Here is a 22,138-nt window from a genome sequence, read left to right on the forward strand (position 1 = left end):
GAATTGCTCTTCAAATAAGTTAAAAATTTTGTAAAAATTATATTAATTATACAAAATTTATACAAATTTAAACTTGCGACTTGTGATAAAATTGTGAACGACGAATTTTTAGAATAAATTTTTCAGGTAATAAGTTTCCAAAATATAATATAAAAAGAAGTTATTTTTAAGACGTTTTTTTTTTTTTTTTTTTTTTTTTTTTTTTTTTTTTTTTCATTTACAGATATGCGTTATTAATACAGATGTGTACGTAAAATTTCAAAATATTTTAAATAGTATGTTTTTTTAATTTTACTAAATACGCTGCTCTCGTGTCATATATGCATCGAATTACTGATTAGCATTCTTATCTTGAATCTTGGACCAACAATTAATTTCAGAATCTTAGTTATATATATATTATACTTCTAAAGGAGAAAAATACTTTAAATGATGGGAAAAAGTATATGAGTTAATAAGTATGTTTATCAAAAAAGTTAGGAAATATAACATTTTATAAAAACACACGGTCCTATGAATCATATTTAGTAAAATATTATTGATACTGTAATTTTTTAAACAAATAAAAAAAATTCTGAAGCGAATAAAGCTGATCATCTTATGTAATGTTGAAAATTATATTTTAGATGAATATTACAATTAAATTCGGAAGGATGACAAATGACTCCTTAAAATGACAACAAAATCTAACAGAAATTTAGATTTTCGATTTCAGTATAGCATTCAAACAAGTAATATTTACTTATTCTAACATGAAATTATTATGTATTTCTAACTCATCCAGTTGCCCTATTCTTAATAATACATGGAATATAATTACTTAGATATGAAATAAGAAAGAACTTCTTCATAAGAAAAACCATATTAACGACTAATCAGAATAGGTTCTAATCAGACTTGTTCCATTAAGTGCCTGAAATGTTGCAGACCACGATATTATTAATTTTCTTCTTGTAGATAAAGCATCATACCTTTTAATTTCGGTAAAGACAATCACAAGTCATTATTAATGTTTTAATGAAATAAAACTGATCAACAAAGCTCTTTGCAAGCTTATCGACGCACCACTAGCTTCACTGTTTACTGGAACAATTTAATTAGGTAACTCTGCTAGACATGGCAAGTTTGTTTCTTTGTTTTATTTGTCTGTATCAAAATAGGAATCCACAACAAATTAGGTGCTGTATCTGGTGTTAGCTACGGTTTTAGTTAAGGTGTCTAGTCAGCCTATCTTATGGATTGGAACTGCAAATAGTTAACAGATTGTTACCATTTTTGCGATCTATCTTCTATTAATAGGAAATATCTGTAGTGCTTATTTAAGAAATTCATTATAAGTGATATATTTTCTAATTGTATTATTACTATAAATTTAATTAGTTAAAATTTTTGCTTACGAAATTAACCAGCCATAAATAATTAAAAAACAATTTAAACTATAGATAACTCAAATATTTTAACGACTTAGAACAGCGTTGTAGATTTCATTTTTATAAGTTTGTGTATTTTCAAATCAATTTAAAAATTTAAAATTCAATAATTATTTATAAGAAAATTGATAAACTTTTTATGATCATTGTTCGAACATAACTCATCAGAATGCAGAACATATTGTTTATCTTTTGGAAAATGGATTTTTTTTTCTCCAAATGGACGCTTTTTATAAAAACATAAGAATTATTTTTAATAAATTTCTCAATAAAAGATTGTAAAGAATTATTTTGAAAGCATTCAATAAAATATTAGTTTGTATGAAAAATGCATAATTTTTATTAGCTTATAGTTGATATATCCGCATTGATAGGGATTAAAGTACTTTCATTACTACATTTTTTTAAACTTAGAAATTACTTTTGTGCAAAATATTATAATATTAAAATTCCTTTCAAGACATGATTGAAATAAAATAGAAATAAAAAAAATAGTGGCAGTATAGTCTTAATGTTGTCCAGCAAAGGGATATATATAATTTTACATATTTCGCTATCATATTCGTTAAATTTTCCAATAAATTAATAATAGCTGAAAAAAATGTTCAAAAAAGAAATTGGCATAGTTTAAGAGTTAAAACTTTTAAAGTTAAGACGTAAATTAAGAGAGAAATCAGGCCAAACGATATTTAATGTTCTCTAGCTTGAATTTGTTATCGTCGAACATCTGTTTTATTTGATGTAAGAGCTTTACCTTTCTTGTCACCATTGGAGCAATAGAATTCTATTTACTTTAATTCATTGTATATTATACATTGTATATTCAAATATATATTAAAATAAAACAATTTCATCATTTTGATGATGACAGTTTCATCTCAACTCAATATATCTTTCAGAATATGTCTGATTTTTTTTAAAATTTAAACCCATTAAAATATTATGTTGATGTTATTTTTGAACAGCACTATCACTATTTTTTTTAAATTTCTGTTTTATTTTAATATATATTTTCTTCCCAGGTTATTATTTGTATCAAAGTAGTGACTTAACAATGAATTAAAGTAAATAGAATTCTATTGCTCCAATGGTGACAAGAAAGGTAAAGCTCTTACATCAAATAAAGCAGATGTTCGATGATAACAAATTCAAGCTAGAGAACATCAAATGATAGTGCTGTTCAAAAATAACATCAACATAATATTTTAATGGGTTTAAATTTAAAACAATAAATCAGACATATTATGAAAGATATATTGGGCTGAGATGATTGATGATGAAATTTTGAATTTAAAGATGGTTTTAAAATATTTCTTCTGAGATATTTTTCTTTGAAATTACTAGGGAAAATTACGAAATTTTGGTTGATTTCGAATTAATTGAATATTTTACTTTCTAACTTTGAAAAATTAATATTCTTTCGCATGCTTTAAATAAAAAAAATGTGCATAATTTGGTGCATAAATGTGCATAGCCAAACTGACTTTTATTTATATTAAGACTAGTTGATATACCCGATGTTTCTTGGAATTAAAATTCATTCATATACAAGTTTTCAATTTTTGTATAAAATATCATGATGTACAAAATTCCGTTATCATCTGCTTTTAATTAAAATTAGATTATCAGTTGAACCAGACGATTTCGAAAATTCGCTCATAGATAATATTCTCTATCAGTTATTAATATTTGTTATATTCATACTGTAAATGTTTTCACAAATGCTGAAGTATGAAAAATATTGCCTTCGTTTGAGTTATTGACTTAAGCTTAGTTTTATTCATGGTTAAATCAATATTTTAAAACTAGTAGAAGCATAGTCAAAAACATATATGAAAATGAAAAAGAAAGTTTAAAAATTATGATAAAGTAATTCAAATTGTAAAAAAGACAATTTTTTAAATTTTTAATTAGTAGGAGATGCGAAACATGCATACATACATATTTAATTGCAACGATGTTTTATTTATATTAAAACCAAAATAAAGAATATTGTTAGTGGAAGAAATTAAAAATATCGAATATAAAAGAATAATTAACATGTATATCAGTAACTTTTAAGCAAAAGACATTTAGCTGAAAATGTGGAGCTAAGTTAATATTAACTATTTTCATTTGTTTTCTAATTTTGTTTTATTTGAATGCGCGAGTTCTTTATAAATTTTTTTCTACCAAAATCCACATTATACCTAAGTAATTTTATGCAAGCAATAAGTTTTTATATCTTATTCTATAACATTTTATCTGGTGAAAGACTTGATTCATCATCGTTTTATTTTTCTTTATTTTCGATTGACATTTTGCAACAATACAATTTTATTTCTTCAGCAGCAGATTCGTATGTCAGCCGGAAGAAGAATGTCCAGATCAGGAAATGTTTCTTGGGGGCTTTCACGGTATTCACAAGATTGCTATGTTTCACTTCGTAAACTTATTTTCAAAAGACAGATCCGCAGAAATCCTTTGGGATATTTTGAATTGAAAGAATAGTGACCAGATAAATAATATCAGGGATTTTCTACTGTCTGTTGACCAGATCTTTTATCAGATAGTAAAGCAGAATTTAGCACTTTTTGCCAGAAACATTTACCGATATTCTTGTAAAAGAAGGGAAGGGATCAGTTCAAAGCCAAATCAAAATACCACACGCTCAATCCTTTTTAAGGAATTGTTTCAATAGTATATTCCACAACTACCATCAACTGTAAAAGCTATTATTTGTTAAAAAAACAGCATCCATTAATAGTAATTTTTATTCAGGTAGAAAAGAATAGTACTGTATTTTTTTTTCTTCTTTTGCTTGATGAATTTCTTATGTCGTCTCATGGCTTCTTTCTTCCATCAAAAAATGTTTTTAACAAATAGAATAGAGGAAAGATTTCCAGGAATTGTAAATATAATTTCCCATGAGGCGTTTCAGAGAATAGCATGCTGTAGTGATTGCGTTTTTGACCCTGTTAAATAACAAATTCAGCAGTTTTTAATGAATAAGAAAATATTTCACTTGTCAAGGGACGCTAAGCTCAGAGATATATAAGGAACCGGAAGAAAAGGATTAAACAATTTTATTCTCCTATTTGCCAAATAAATGTGTTTAAAAAATTCTTATTCCGATAATGAAAAAAAAATATTAGGATAAAATTAACTCTTAATCAAGCAAAATCCGTCAGATTCTCATTAATTTCATTCAATTCACTTCGTCATCTGAATATATATATATATATACCGTTTCTATTTTAACAATATTGTGTATATAAACGAAGGCACAGAGAAGTTTAAAAATCATTATAGATAAAGAAAAAATATAATTTTAGAAATTAAAAAACAATAACCTAAAATAAATCATTGACATGTTCAAAAAATGTGGAAATGTGAAACGAAATTGGTCATCTTATTAAAAGAGAAACCTCATAATGTGTACACCGCTCTATGCCACAAAATACCTGAATCTGCTTCACTTCAAATTATTTAATACCAATATCAGGTTTAAGAAAGGAGGGCATATAAACATAATTTTAATATGTAATACTGATGTAGTTATTCAGATGTATAAGTTACTGTTTCGATTTTAAGGTGGGAGAGCTTCTCCACTAAATTAAAGCTTATAAAAAAAAGGAGCTTTTTGCATTTTAGTCTTTTAGAAGTTCTATTAGTAGTATGGTATGAGAACTTGGACGGAGTTGCTAACTGTTGATGCATTGTTAACATATTTGTCTTCAAATGATTATACTTATTCTAAATTACTAACCCCAATATTGCTCAGGATGAAATATTTTATCTCAACTAATCCAACTTCCTTTTAATATAATGACAAAGAAAAATTTTAAAACTCAGTTTGATTCTAGAATTAGTTTTGCAAGAAAAATCTGAAAAATTCCTTTTTAAGATTTAAACTACCAGAAAAAATATGAAGAACTCAATTCTTTGGGCAAAATAAATATGTCAATCTCATCTTTTCGTTAAAATCCGAATCGTCTCCCAATTTTTTTCAATTGGAAGGAGAAATACTCATCGAAATTCTTTAATCTCAAACCCAAAAGAAACGAAAAGCAATATATTTTTCTCTTGAGATTGCAATAACAAGAAATATCTACATTTTTGTTTAAATGTAATGGTTATCTCATGAGTATTACTTCTCATACACTAAATACGATAATGAAACACGGCTCTGAATTTCATTTCGACTTAAAGCAAAGAATATTTTATTGAATTATTCCCCTGAGCTCAACATATATAAGATAAGTAGACCTCGTATCAAAGAAAATATCAGTTATCTTGATTTTGATAACATGCTTATCTTCTTTAATTGAATGAGTTATTGGTATTCTGAGTCCCCTGCTTCAATTTGGATGAGATTATAGATGTTTGCGATGGTAAAAACATTTATGAAATTTAGCATTTATCCTAATTTTTGTTCTTTCTACTCTGAATATGAAAGCGAAAAAGTTACTGTGGTATTTTTATACTTCATACTTTCTTTTTTTCTTCAATAAATAAAATATCTTAAAAGAAAATGTATTATGCGGTGGCAAAAATATTGAAAAGTTATCATTTCTGGGGCCTCTAGGATCCATATTAGGCAAAGAGGTTGAAATGAAATAATGCATTCGTTATAATTTTAATCTTAATTCGTTGTTTGAAAACCCGTATCAACTTCAATGTACGTCTATATAATAACAGAGCAATTCAAAACAATTATTTCTATCTTTACATAGAAAAATATTGTCTACAACAAAATCTGAAAACTTTATGATTCATTTCAAGTATTTTTAGGGGATTCTTTAATGCTTTTATACAAATTTTTATATTAATTGATTCGGAAATTTTATTATTTTTATTACTAACTCTTGTTTTTTTTTCTTCGTTTTTCCCAATATTACTTTTTCCTTCATTTAGAGAACCATATTTTGAGGGAACAGTTTTTAAATCGTAATATAATTTTTAAATTTTTTAAACATTTCTATCACACTGTATAATGTAGAATTAAGAGAATATTTTTCATTTTTAAACCCTTTTTTAAGCACCTCAACAAACATTTGAAGTTAAAGTTTCCTTATTTTTCAAGAAATAAAAAGTTGCCATTCCCTAATTTTAAATGATAAGTTATGTAGTTCTATTTTTTTTTTAATTCCTTACTTAATTTTAATTACTTATGACCCTTGCAGCAGCTAAAACAATGTACTCGCGGAGGGCAAATAACCAGTTTCTTGCCTGGATGATTTGCTTTACAGATATTCCCAAAAATAGCTTTAAAGATTTTGGCATTTGCTCCACTAAGAGTTTAATCTGTTGGATTTACGAAACCATTAGGTCTTTTAATGTTGCTTTAAACGGCCTCAGAGACTAGTTTAAAATCCTTTATTTTGTCTTGACATTTATTTCCTTTGAAATTTTTTTTCACTTGTTAAATAGTTTATTGAACTTTTTTCCAATAGATTGTTCTTTTTACTTTTATTTTTTTAGAGATGGATTTAAAATTCGAATAAAATTTAAGTCCAATTTTAATTAAAAACTAAGAATCCAAAATTAAAAGCTAAGTATCAAGTTTTAACTAGCTATTTTTGCTACCGAATTTTATCATTTTTACTGTAAAGTATACATGACTTCGTTTCTTGTAATTAAGTTAAATATTATTAAAATATTTTAAAATGCTTTGAATCTATTTATTGCTGAGTTTTGTTAAAATAATTTTTTTAAAATTACTGTAAAGTACATAATAAATTTTTATTAAATACTAATAGCTATATACTATAGCTAGGAAATGTCAAAATAATTTTAATGAAAAGTCACGTGATAATGAATGTTTATATATTTCATATACCCTCATAAGCGACTGGGGCTATTTGAACTAAATATTGCAAATCAGATATAATTTACCAATATTCGCATCACTTATGCAGAAAATTTTGCTGGGTTAACAATCGTACTGCTTTGATATCCTTCGGATTTCTGGAGGAATCATATTGAACACTTGTATAACAAACTACTTTATTAACTTTCTGAAAACTAATTACAGTTTATTACTACAAATTGACTTTAAACTGTTATTTTAGATTTCCGATGAAAGGCTTGAATTCCGGTAAAGCTTTCCGATGATAAAAAGTTGTGGTTCGTTTTATTTTCCTTAAAAAAACCTACAAAATTAAGATAGCCATCTATAAATACCCTGTATGCACAGGTACAGATAACTATGCTATTGAAAATTTCATAAGAATATTTGATTTGGTACAGATTTTTAAAAAATATTTCGTATGAAATTAAATTGAAATCGTTAAATACCTTTTTGTAAATAATCTTTTTCATAAAAATTTCAACTGTTTAATTCAATGGACAATCACAATTCATAAATTACTTTCATTTATCGAAAACATTGTGCGAGTTTTTTTTTTTTTTATTAATATAACTTTTGTTTCGAAAATAGGCACTTAATTTAATAAGGATTTTTATCTTAAATTAGAGTCACAATAATTAGTCTTTCCATATCTGATTTGATTCTATAAGTACCTACAAGCTATTATTATCGAGATTACAAGCTATTAATATTGTGATCCAAATATGAATTACGAATCATTAATCAAGTCCAAATCAACATCAGAACTCGATTGCATTAGAACTTATAATTATCTCCCCAAAAAGGCTATATTTACATAATCTTTACATGCTGCTGACCTAGCAAATCTTGGGACTTCGGATAAATTGCGTGTCCTTTCTGTAATGGCTGTAATTGCTTTTTCCCTTTATATAAGAGAAAATTATATTGCTCAGTATTTCAGACGATATGGTAATTATATAAATCTCAATTGATTAATTAATGGAAGAAATTTCTTGGGTGATTTCAACTGAATTTATGTATAATCCACTTCAACACTGACGACATTATCTTACCAAAGAATTCTACAAGTAATATTACTGCCTGCTGGTTCTTATTCAGCATAATTTTTCACAGGCTGTTTTCTGACTACAACTGATTTGTTAGACTAAAATATGACATCAATCCAATCCAACAGGCATTGGTAAAGTATGCGCTGTAATCTTCAGAAATAACCACTAGGTATCTCTTCCGACTAATTATTCTAAAAACAATTTTAATAGCATTCATTTTAAGCTATATTATACTATACTTAGGTATCTTGTACAGTACATCTTGCTACACCAAATAAAAATATTTTACTTTTAATTGCAAAATAAATAGAACTGATTCACTCTCTTCGCAAAGTAGCGAAATGGGATGTTGAGAATGAAATTACGACTTGCAATACTTCTAAAAAGGGCTCATTAATGCAAATTACTAATGCTACCTTTATGCCAATCGTTTTATCTCAAGAATGTTTAATCATATTGTTTTATAATAAGACATTTAAAAGTTTCTTGCTTTATTTTGAAAATAAGTATTAAATAAATTTTGCATACCATAATTTAAGAAAGATTTTGTTGCATTAAGAAAGCAACATACCTTTTGTACTTAAATCGTTTTAAGTTTCATACTCAAGCGATGGATTTGTCATTGAACGGCCATGGCGAAACCGCTTTTTCAATGAATGATCTCCAGTCGCTATGGTCAACTACAGAAAGCCATTTTGACCCTGTATCAGTTTCTCCCTTGCTAATATTAACTTGAAATCTCCCAAAGTTAATTGAATTGCCTGGTATACTAGATATTCTATAAATATCTACAATAATAAAAATCTGACATAATTCAAATTTAAAATAACAGAATTTGAATGGAAAGTTTCACTGTTTGGCATGATGAACTACTAGTTCAGGTAAACTTAGTTGGAACTTTTCGAAAAGTATTCTACATGGTGAACGATAAATCGTGGACATCCATAAACATACTACGTTACAATAAATTCATTCAAGTCGCGCCTTCTTCCGCTTCTCTATATTTGTAAAAACATTGTATTTGAACATGGTAGAAAAATTTCAACCATTATATTTTTCTATAATAAATTTAACCACATTATAAATTTTAAACGTATCAAACTTAATTATTTCTGTGGCAAGAAAATCATGCGTTAGATAAAAATCGCAAAAAATACTTAAAAGTTCTAGACATTCTAAACTTTAAAACATTTAAATTTACTCATTTATTTCATCTTTTAAATTGTTGATCATAAAATTCACATGAATAAATTAATAGATTTAATTTAAAATGGATTTATTACAGCAAGCCTCGAGTGAACCATATATAGATATAACAGTTATGAGCAAAACAAATAGTAATGCAATAAATAAGTTAAAATTGCACAGTAGTAAAAATTTATTAAGATTATAAAAATTCTTCAAATGGCAGAAAATTTACAGTTTAAAATATAAATTATTGTCAATTAACAACTTAGATCAATAAGTACTAATAAATAATAACAAGATTTTTAAATATTGCCAATCGTCAATTGTTTAATAATTAATATTTTATAGTAAAAATAATTACTATACCATAAATCGAATAGAAATTCAAATTAAAACTGGCAAGATTTTTTCTCGTTTCAGATATCTATTTCATCATATCTACATTATTTTTTTTTGATTAAACTAAATCTAAAAACATCGCCGGCCAGTAAAGCCAAGTAGCTGAATTATAATACTTTACTTCAGTAATAACCATTTAAACAGCTATATACTTCACAAAATTAGATGCTACTTTTCCTCTATCTTTCTCAATCCAGCCGACTCCTTTGATATAAAATTTACAATGCATTTTTGAACCATTATAAAAAACCTAAATTCAATTTCTATGAATTATAAGGACAATAAAGGAAGGCAAAATATGTTTTTCAAAAGTTCTATTCGATATTGTTTCGCGTTATACCATTTTGCACTGGAACATGATTTTAACAACATCATTAGCAGTGTTAACTATACAAATATTAGCATAACTTGAAATTAAAAATTTTAATAAGTTAATATTAGGCTTCAACTTGATCGGATATTTATATCGAGACATACGATTTCATTTCGTTAGTTTCAAATTTTACATTACCATGCTAGATATCTTTTGAAGCTGAAACTCGCAAAGTTAAGAAATGCAGGCACAAACTATTCTTAAATCAAGAAAATATAGATAAGAAAATAAAGCGTTATGTTAAGAAATGTATAGAAAATAAAATCAACTACAAATTAAAATATCAAATTGCATTTTTATTGATTACATGAAAAGCATCAATGTACATATTTCAGGTAACAGATTACAAAAACTCCTGTTACATGTAAATATATCAACTGCAGCAAATCTTTACAAATTCTGCATTATTTAATTAACTTATAACCAATAGTGTTAAAAGTAAATATTAGATAAATATAGTCAAAAGCAACTTGCAGATATGTAATGCTTAAACAGTTGTAACTTGAACAAAACATGTTTGAAATGTACATTAACTTGAGGCGAGACATAGCATTTCAAAAAGCATATCAAGAAATATTTTGAAATGAATATCACCAAAAGTTTGATAGCTCTATACGCAATTGCAAATTACCATTATAAAAAAGATTAAGTAGAAAAATTTATATCAGAAAAGTAAATTATATTCAAACACTGATTACAAAAGTCAAAACAATGAAATATTAATCTCCAACAAATAACATTAGGAAGATCATGACAGACGATATATAGAATTTAAAAATAAGATGAATTATAACATAAAGGAGAAATATAAAATAACAATGAGCATATTTCATTTCAATACATTAGGTCTACGCAGTTGAGTTTTTCCCAGAATGCAGATTTAAAAAAGGAAAACGCTTTCATTGGGGTTGAATTCAGAGAGAAGCTTATGCATATTCATTGCAATTCAATTTTATAATAAATGAAGTAGGATGCCACTCAAATATTAACATTCAGCCTTAAAATTTAAAATAAGCAACTGTAACACTGTACAGACAATATAAAAGCAAATTCACAGTTTGGAAATTTACCAATATATTACCGTTTTAATGGATCTTTGAATTAAATTAACATGAATAATACTAGTTGAAGGGTTAAGCACATATTGCAACGTGCTTAAAAAGTCTTAATCATTCTAGCAATTACATAGTTCGAATTTGTGCGAAATGTAGTTTTGGATTTAAAGCTGGTGCCAGCCATTTATAGAAGCAAGGACAATTCGAACTCGATAAAAATTTAGAAGTTACAAAATTGAAACAATTTTATATCTAAAATATTTTGTTATTATTCTTTAGATGATCAGCATGATTGAACTCCAGCATTCAATCTCAAAAATGCAAATTAAATTATTCATCGAATTGATAGAATACAGACTCGTAAGATCATTTCTAATATGTTTGATAAACTTACTAAAGTTAAAGTATTTTTAAACTAATGCAGTTGCCAAAATATACAAATGACACTGATTTTCAGAATGAATGGAACACTCTTTATCATGATTATAAACATATCTTCACCGAGACGTTCATAGTACAACTTTTCGATACTATAATGCAAAACATTGCATCACAAACTTTCAAAACAATCAATTTCATACTGTATTGATAACAATAAAATAGTAATGTGAAAGAAAGATATTCAGAAATAATATTCACAAAATATTACATACATATGAAAATATTTTCATAAAAACACAAGAAATAGATTAAACACTTCATTTTTATGAAAAAGCTAGAGACTTCCATGAAAATTGCACAGATATGAGAAAAGACTGGGTGATATATTTTCTATTTGATTTGTTTGAGGTTGTTTCAAATGACCTCTTTATTAATAGATTTCTTTTTTCTTGCTTTGTTTACGAGAAAGTATTTCATGGGAAGGTTTCAAGACTTCAAATATCCCAAATACATTAGGGGAAAAATTTTGGAATGAGGTCTTTACAGTGTTTTATTAAGTAAACCAAATAGAAGCATTACAAATGAAATTGGCTAATACAATATGCATCAAATTTGGATCGAAAGATTGTTCCGTAACTTATAATCCGTTTTCATTATACGATGTAGCCCAAAGGTGCACCGTGTTGCGAGTTCTCAAGAAGTTTCAGGAAAGTTTAATTATTTTGAATGGATTATCTTTTATTCGAAATGCATCTAATTTTGGAAAAACCGCATTTATATCATTTTTATGAATGCAATTGCCGTACTAGAACAACGTCTTTTCAGTTGTTAGATAAATTAAACCCAATATTTGCCAATTATCAAGCCATATATACAAGAACTGTTGGTACTAGATTTCAGTGCAACTATTTGAGATACAAAATTCTTTTTGAAAACGTAATATTTAACTGCGTTGCTTTTGAGTAAATTCTATTTCAAGAGAACAGTTAATTTTAAGCAAGACCTTCTCTTTTTGAACCTTGGTTAAATGACAAACTATCAAAAATGCAAATCCCAAAGACTATTTAAATAACAGATTTAAGATGCACCAATTCTAATAGAATCGGGTATTAAAGCAAGGCAATCCTCTCAGCACTTCATGTCAACGTAGATTGTTTTAGAAGTTTAACACACTTCATCCAATTTTCGCCTTCAACGGTATAAGCTGCATTTTTGTCTAAGTGGGAAAAATCTTGACTAGTATTTTCGAGGGTTTTAATACAAAATACTATATGCCGTTGATTAATAAGGTTCAAATGCACAATATTTAAAATATTGTGCAAGATTCTGATGGAAAGTCAAAATTCCGAAATGTAAAATAATTGAACACTTGAATTCGGATAATTCTCATCAAGTTTGTAAATGAAGAATCTTAAGTTTCTAGCTAAAGCCATACATGCATCAAACTGTACAAGAGTGGATCAAATGAAAACCGAACAAGAGCCAAGAATGAAAGCATAGTCTTTGAAGTAATTACTAAAATACATAAGCGCCCATAACACTGATTCACAAAAGTTGAATACCTTATATGCAGAAGTTCACCGAGATTGTAAACACTTTCGAACAATGTCTAACTTTGTTAAGAGTTGCAATTCCTTTCAAGGATCAGCAATACTAACTGACGAAAATTCGAGGTTATATAGTGGATATTCCACAGCTGTCTACTAAACCTTCGTCAATTTATTTAATGTGCGAGTAACCGAGCAATTTCATGGATCAAAAACTCCAAAAGATAGGGAACTTATGTCGGTCCGATCATGAGTCATCGACAGTGGATGTTTTCCGTACACTTTTTCATTCACCAATGCAATTCTCTAAATTGAACACCTACCATTAAAAATAAAGAAAAGCGTGATATTCAATTCCATACACGATGCAGATGAATTGACAGCCGATTGCATATTGGACGATACTATTAACTTATCTCCAGGATATATCACGTAGTACCTTGTAATTACCGAGTACTTCCTGCAACTGTGGTTGTAATATTTCCCGAGTTTCTACACAACAGTTCCGTCACACGAAAATACACCAAATTATAACCACATTTCTGTTAAAAAGCAATCTTACTACCGATGCTTTTCTGTTACCCGGAAGAGAGGGACAACACGCAAGCCAACAGTATTTTCTAAAATAATTGGACTCCATAAGAATTCAAATTCCTCTTGTTGAAGTGAACTTTGAGATACAGGTACAATATGGAGACAATAATATCCGATGTGAGGAAACTAATACATTATTCAAAACCACAATTAGGCTGTCACAAGAATTGTAAAATTCGAAAGGACGAACGAAAGAGCGGACGAAAAATGAGAATAGAATGTCTAACAATTATGTACAGGCCAACCGTAAAAAAATACAGGATAGCATATATATTAATTACTATCCTCGTCACTTATTTAAGAGTAACCCCCTATTCAAAAATTTCTGCTGAAGACAGATTACCAGAGATGACATCCAACAGAAAGCAATCGAGAGATCCTTCATGGACGCCATAAGTCAACTTTTGCTACTATTACATAACTATGTTGGACTAAATATTGCTGCAGAGTTTTTTTTGTCGTGATGTTTAAGTAATTTAACTGTAAAAGGAGGTTATTTGCTTTTTTACGAGGTATTAAAGTTGGAAATGTTCCGACTAAATCTGCAAATGCTGGTTAAAAAAGATGCAAGATCCAACACTAACTACCTGTTCAACATCTCTAAAAACAATATATGCAGTCGAACTCCCCGATATCACTGATCTGCAAAATAAAGACAGTAAAAGTGTGGGTACTCGAACTTTGTCTTAATCACCAGCCAGTTACGCCACCGGCCAATTTTTCGAGCTAGCATCTTCTTGAAGGATGCCCAACACCTCACCTGTTGCCTGGACAGTGAGTCGAGACTATCATGGGTCCTTCATTATTCTGCTTGCAGCGGGGTTTTTTTTTGTGTGTGCACGGATGCTGCCCCTCAGCCACAAGCATCAAGCAAAGCCTGGCCTTCTAAACACAAACTGGCATTTCGGGAAACCGAGACCCAGGCATCTCCACATCTTACATTTTCAAAATCTCATACTACTCGAGATGTACCCAAATTTATTCTCACTTAAACTACAACTATTTCTATCATTAATTTGGTGGATGTCTGAATTAACATTTCTTCATACTTGTCCCTAAGCGACAGAACATAGCTTGGTTCTGTGCAATCCCATGTGCAATTTGTTAATTACTCTATTCTGCATTACAGACCTAGATGTTACCCATCAACTGATCTATCCGAGCAACTGGTGGGACAGACCAGTTATAAGCAAGAATTTGCCTACTCAGAATTACTGTGCCTTGGTATTTAGGAAACCAGATGGGTGTCTTGTTTTTTGTTCATACAAAAATCAACTAGCAGAACCCGATAATCCTCAAAAGCGATTCAACCTGATATCGCCTTACAAAACACCAGCAGATCATAGATGAGCATTTCTGTTCATTGAACATAATTGCAAACCAGTCTCGCCACCCACTCACCAATCATTATGAAAAGATTATGAAAACCCTTCTAGAACCATTTAATGATACAATACTACTTATGTGGAAGAAAATAAATGTTTTCCCAAAGAATTATGGGACCTGAAAATTCACGAGTGATAGAATACCCGTACTCAGACTGCAGAGATTATGATATCCAATCGGAATGAACGAAAAGAGCACTTCGTTAGGACAAAGCAACACTCAACATATGCGACAATTCAGATGACATTGTGCTATAAACTATACATCATAAAATTTTACTTCGGTATCCAAAACGTTAAATACTTTAATCATACAAGGAGCTTCAATGCTTTTCCAGTCGATATTTGTCATGCAAGAGTAAAGTTTGTGTATATATGTTCACTTTGTCATTCTGCCATTTGCATACAAAATATTACATTTATTATTTTCTATATTATTATAAGTAAACATTTTTAGAAAACTAAAAACTATCATCTTGTGCCAGATTAAAACTCATTTCAGAAATCGAAATAGATTTTAAAAGCTTATGTGCTTAAGTCATCTGCCAGAAAATTTTAATTATTTTTCGGTAATAGAATCTTATTAAGATTATTCAGACAAGTATGAAACAAGCTATCGCGATTTAATTTTAAAGCAGCTTTCTCTTAATCTTTTTTAAATTAATGAATTTAACGGTTTATTTTATTTCTAAATAAGTTAAGTTCCCCAGGAATAATCCTGCCAAAGAATTTATGCATTTTCTTAAAATTATGAACTAAGTATTCGATACACGATATGTATTATCGAATTACATATATATCGAGATTTAGTTTTTAATTATGGATCTTAATTAGAACATTCAAAGCCTTTTGGTCATGTTGGCCAGGCATGACCAAAATTGCCTTGAAATCCTAATACTACAGAAAATGAATCGATCAATTCGCTAGCAAAACTGATAAACCCTCTTCTGTTCAATAGAATGGACCGAAAAATTTTAGTTTTTAAAAAGATTATTTGAAATGGGAATGCCAACAAAACATTTAATCATGGGTTTATTTTTTAAAATTTTATTAATGCAGAAAATATTATGGAAATTAAATTTTAAAAGAATATATTAAATTCTTTTGCAGGATTTTAAGTTTAATTACTTATTTATATTTTCCTTAAAATAATAAAATGTCGAATAAAATTTCCTTTTCACATTAAAATTAATATTAATGAAACTAAACCAACAAAAGACTTGTTTCATACTTAATCTGAATAATTTTCATTAGAAATCCGTGGAGTGGTCAGATTTTTATTCGATAAAATTATATTATGAATTCTGCATGGTCTGAATTTGAAAGTTTCTTGCAACTAATTTTCTTTTAGGCCATGAAATACGAACCATTTAAGGTCGAGGATCAGCCAAACGTGTAACCTCAAACAAAATGTTAATTTAGCAGAGTCACCGATGTCTCGTATTATGATGAAATAGTAGCCATCTGATTGTCAACATTTGAATTATAAATGCATCGATTTCTTTATGGCAAGGAGCAATTTTCAAGCCGTCTTATCGGACTCCAAAATACATTTTTCTTATTAGATTGCAAATTTACTGCCGGGTTTAGAAAATTGAATGAAATAATATGCAACAAAGTTACACGCATGAAGATTCTGACATGGATTTTGTTTAAGTGAATAGAAGCTTTTAGCTTTTTATGAATAAAATCAATTTAAGATTTTTTCAGAACTTAAAATTTGTTTTATTGCCATTTCTTTTGAATTCCTATTTTTTTATCAATTAAGATTCTAAAAAATTTTATATGCATATTTATCTTCATATGCTGTGGCCATTCGGAAAAAAAAATACTAATCTTCATTTTTTTTAAATCTAAAAAGAATTTTACATTTTATAAACGTACAGACATCGTCATGCTTTTCATCATTACTGCATAACAGCCATTTTGCATGCTCGCTCCATGTCTTTGAAAAATTAGAAAGCTTATGATATGCAAAATATGAACCTGTTATAAAATTCCGGATATACAAAACATGCCACTTCTGGCTTCAGAGATTACATGAATCCAGCTACTATGTAGCACTGCAACATCAGAAAATTCAACTGAACGTTTTAGTTTTCAGATTAAAATGTATTTCATTCTGAAATGTAACTAGAAACCAGATACCCAGCCTCCTCGAGAAAGATTGGTATGCGTTCTAATACTACTTTATTTTGCATCATGAACATTCCTTCCCTTAAGTTTCTGCCTTGTCTCTCTCAGACAATCAGACCTCCATAGAAAACAAACGGCATAAATTTCTCGTCACTACAAAATCACTGCAGTATCAAGGACTTTAATGTAGAGGAGAATTTTCTGCCTCCTGGCACAGATTAATCTTCATGTTTTCATTTTTAGCTAAGATAACACAGAAATAAAAATTTGCTTTGCTCGTTTCTATTTAATCCATTTTGGTTAGAACTAAATTTAACAGGTTTACAATTTTTGCGAAATATTAAAATTCCAAGATGTATAAATCATTTTATAATAGTTATTCACCAGTAAATGAGTGAGTAACTTTATTAGGTTTATAGAGTTAAGAACAGAATAATCTGAAGTCAACTAAAATATGGCAAGATAACCGAGATTTAAAACAATTGTGAGGGAAAATATCACAGCTCCATAATGCAGATATTTAACAAATCGAAATCAAAACTAGATGATATCAGTCTTGAAATATAGGTAATCTTAAGCAATTGGGAAAACATCTTTGAAGATGCTTTCAACAGGATCTTGAAATCTGCATAGAAATGAAACAGACTTGCTATTTAGATTGCTACCTGGATAAAAGAAAAAATTCTGATAACTGAAGATATACTCACTTGCAGTTATCTTCATTGATCATTAGTCCTGTTCAACAATCCCATCTCAAATAGAAAATAAACTACATCAAGAAACGGTTAAATAATGTTCTTCCTATTGATCTGCAGTGCAAAAATGTTAATATTCAATATATTTTGCACAAATGGCACTGTGATTGGGGATCCATATACTTATCGTTACGGTGGATTACAAGAATCATTTACGAAGAGTGCCAATGCTAAAGCCTCCTTTAACAAAGCGATTAAAACAACTTCTAAACAAAGTCCCAGCGGGCAAGATTGCCTCTGACCTTACAAGTGAAATCATCGCTATTGAAGAAGCTTTGACCAGATACCTTGCGCAGACAACGCAGATTCCGTCAGATGGGATCGTGATCTCAGATTGCAAATCCGCTTTAGAGACTATTCAGGTTGGGAAGACATTACTTTCCCAGAATATTAAGGCTCTTCTGGTCTCTATCGTGGCAATGAAGAAATCATGCACCTTCCAATGGATTCCAGCCCACGTGAGAATTGAGGGAAACGAGCAGGCCAACACTCTTGCCAAGGAGGCCAGAGCAGTGTATCCTCCCCCCCCTCTATCTACTACTGCTGGTATGGATGCCAATGCTGTGGCAAGACGGGGGCTCTGTACCAATCGCAAGAAATTCTCCTTGACTAATCTAAATTATAAAAAGGGAGCCTCCTGGCTAATTACAACCACAATTGCAAGATTCAGAACAGGACAGCTGAAGGGCATGAGTATCATGACCGATGGCTCCAGACTATGGAGAATGCTGACACTGTTCAGATGTGCAGCTGGATCAGGAGCATATTTTTAGTTGCCGTTCTATTATTTCAGTCCTCTTCAAAATAGATTTGAAGATGTGGCAGGGCTGCTCTGCATGCTTTTGGCCCAATCTAATTATCCACCCCTCTCCCTCCCACCCCCTTATTTTTTATTGCACTTGTCACACAACAACAAGGTGATTTGGAGAATCGTGAGGTTCATGAAACCTTACACCTACACTTCAACCAATAGAGACCTTTTAACAAAAAAAACCCATTAACCAGAAAGTTGGATATTTTGCATGATCGTATGGAATATTTGATCAAGCATTCGATATTCGATCCTGCACAAGACAGACATCAAGCAGTAAATTTTATTGCAATTCTCGATACTATGCCAAAATAAAGAAATTGGAAGATTTCCACCTTAACAGAACAAATTCAAAAGGATTTTCTAATGCCAACATATTTTATACTATGAGTAGACCTGTTAAATCCTTAAGAATTTCCAAAACCGATTTCTCCAAGGAATAAAATATCAATAGAGATTATAATTTCAAAATTAAGCCGTTTTTAATCAAGACAAGTTTAAATACGCTTATTTCTTGCCCTTTATTTAAGTAAGATGTCAGTTTTCTTTATTGAATTTCAATAAATATATGATGTGCCGCGATTTAAAGAAATACTTCAAAATTTAGATTTAGAAGAATATTTTGGAATCATTTGAGGAACTTTAGCTACAGTTGTATCATTGCTTCCAAGAGTAGCTATCCCATTGGTTGCAAATTGTTGAACTTCAGAGTTGAACATTTTATTAGAAGACGTAGTCCCACGGAGGGCACCTCGTAATTGAAGATTAGAACTTTCCGGTATGCTTCTCACCACCCTAGTAGGTACACAAAAGATGGGAATCTGGCTCCTCTCATCGCTGACGGGACGTTCTTCCCAAGGGGAGGATTGTACCTTGGCCGGTGATGGTTATTACGTCTCAATCACAATTCCCGCCAGTGTTGCTCTTGTGGCGGTCCCGGTCATTCAGATTATTCAGTGTGCCTTCCGGGGGGGTTCGTAGTAGTTTAAGGTAAGGCTATTAGAATATGCATAGAAGAACAAAATATTATCTCCCTCACAATTCCAATATTGCAAATTGTCCCGCACTTTTCCAGCCTGAAAATTGCTGAAAATCTGCTACCTGAAAACTTTTGAATGAACACATTCAGACAAGGAAATGGAGAATTCTGGATATATCGTCCTACATAAAATATTAAATATTTTACAAGAATGAACTACTTTAGTTTCGAGAAACTGAAAGTGACAATCATTTTATTATACAGTAAGCATGAATTCATATCGGAACATGGAGTATATACAAGTCCCTCCCTACCCAGCCCTCAACAGATCAGTTATTTCCACTATTGAAAAAGTTACATAATACATATCCGACTGAGAGGATTGAATATTACTTGTGTATCGACACTTGAGAATTTCAATTGTTGGATTTATATCTTGAACTGTACACCGCAAGGTATGAGAACATGTGAATAGTTTGAAAAATTTGTAATGAAAACGAAAGAATATCAAAGATAAAATTCTAATTTGTAAACAAATTAAAAAAAATAGTTCCGCGTTTCTCTTTGCAACCAACTAAAATTCAAAAATAAGATTTCCTCTTATACTGAAGAAAAATTTTTTGCTAGAAATTCGGTGCTATATGGAAATTTATTTTGCTACTGAGCGAAGGAATGTACATAACATTGGTACTAGTCAGGCTGTTGAGGCCCCCATACATGAACAACAATCAAAAAACGATGAAGCCAATAGGTCACCAGGTAGATAAAGAACTTAAAGGATGAAACAATCAACTGGAACACCAAGTCTATATCTGTGAGTCCAAAACAAAGATTCAAAGAATTGAGTTTTGAAATATTCATAGTTGACGGTCTCCAATTAACAGCAAATGGAGTATGCGATAGGACGACAAATTTCCAAGAAAGAAGTGCATGAAAAAAGGGCATCAACAAAATGAGATGGGTAGTTATGTCAAAATTTATGACCATCACGCTTGATCTTTCCGCTTGAAGTTGATTGTATAAAAATCAACATTTTATCCATATACAGAGATGATTTATTACTATTAATGGGAAATCCAATACTTTCCCCCCAAGGAGATCCATAAAATGGATTCATTTCTGTTTATATAAATCGTCAGCAAGCATCTTATTGTCATCAATTTTTTGAAGTAATAGCTGCCTTTTAGTGTAAACAAAGCTTATTTTAAAGCTGATCAAATAATGGGAGAATTGCCGAGTTCTAATTGGATCTACTTGGTTGACAGTAACACGAGATATCGCATATACGTTGAAATATACACAAACTAGAATATCAACAAATTACATCCATTAAGTGCCAAAGAAGAGTTATTAAGAAACCTTGAATCCTAATAGATGATCCCATACTTTGTGGTGGGTAAAAAAGGTTTAGTTTGTTAGGAAAGTATAGAATGGAATTGTGGTTGCGCTTTCTGCGATGATGGAAATCAAAATACTAGAGAGGATTCGTACATAAAGTTTCTAGCCTCTTTGAATCTGCAAAAGCCATAGATCTAAAGCAATATATGCTTAAAGTTTGAATTATAAAATTTGAATCGATCCTAGATTTTTCATTTAAAATAAACTGATAAAGTATTCCGATAGCATAATGGAAAAACAAAGTAAACTACCCTAATTTTTGCCTTGATTTCTTTCGACCTACAAATCTTGAAAAACAGCTTTCATTCCGCTCGATTCTCCAGGATCATTCGATTTTTAAAGGTGATAACATGCGACTATTGCATATAATTTCCTGCCTTCAATAAATTTGGCGTTATATTTAATTCTGAAAGTCAACGCTTTTAACCTTCAATTTATAATGACATCGATGCAGTTCAATTCTAAAATCTTGCAGTCTTCTCAGGCTAGGGATGGGGGGCTCATTACAATTTAGAATATGAAGACTCGTAGATCAGTTTTTGTACTCAAGGGTGGACAATTTAAGATTCGATTTTTAACCTTTGTAAGGATTAGAAATATTTTGTTAAGTCTCAACTACTTCAGTTTTACACACAATATAATTTGTCTCTAGTTAATGAAAAGAAAAAAAATAGCTGGTTAGCTTTAAACTATTCCTCTTGTGCTTTTTAAGTTACTTTTATTGTGAGTTCTGCTTAAATCGAATATTAAACTTTAGCTTTCACTAATAAATCTTGAAAATAACCCTATCCTTAAATCACGAGATTCCATAAAATGAGGAGAATG

General features: G+C 29.7%; 1 protein-coding gene across 2 annotated transcripts in view; it reads left to right on the forward strand.

The window, feature by feature from the left end:
- Positions 1-22,138, forward strand: part of LOC129972812 (neuropeptide SIFamide receptor-like) — a 175,056-nt gene that overhangs the window by 117,783 nt on the left and 35,135 nt on the right. The gene's annotated exons all lie outside the window — the stretch shown is intronic.

The sequence above is a fragment of the Argiope bruennichi genome, chromosome 6 (genome assembly GCF_947563725.1).
Source record: "Argiope bruennichi chromosome 6, qqArgBrue1.1, whole genome shotgun sequence".
NCBI lineage: Eukaryota > Metazoa > Arthropoda > Arachnida > Araneae > Araneidae > Argiope > Argiope bruennichi.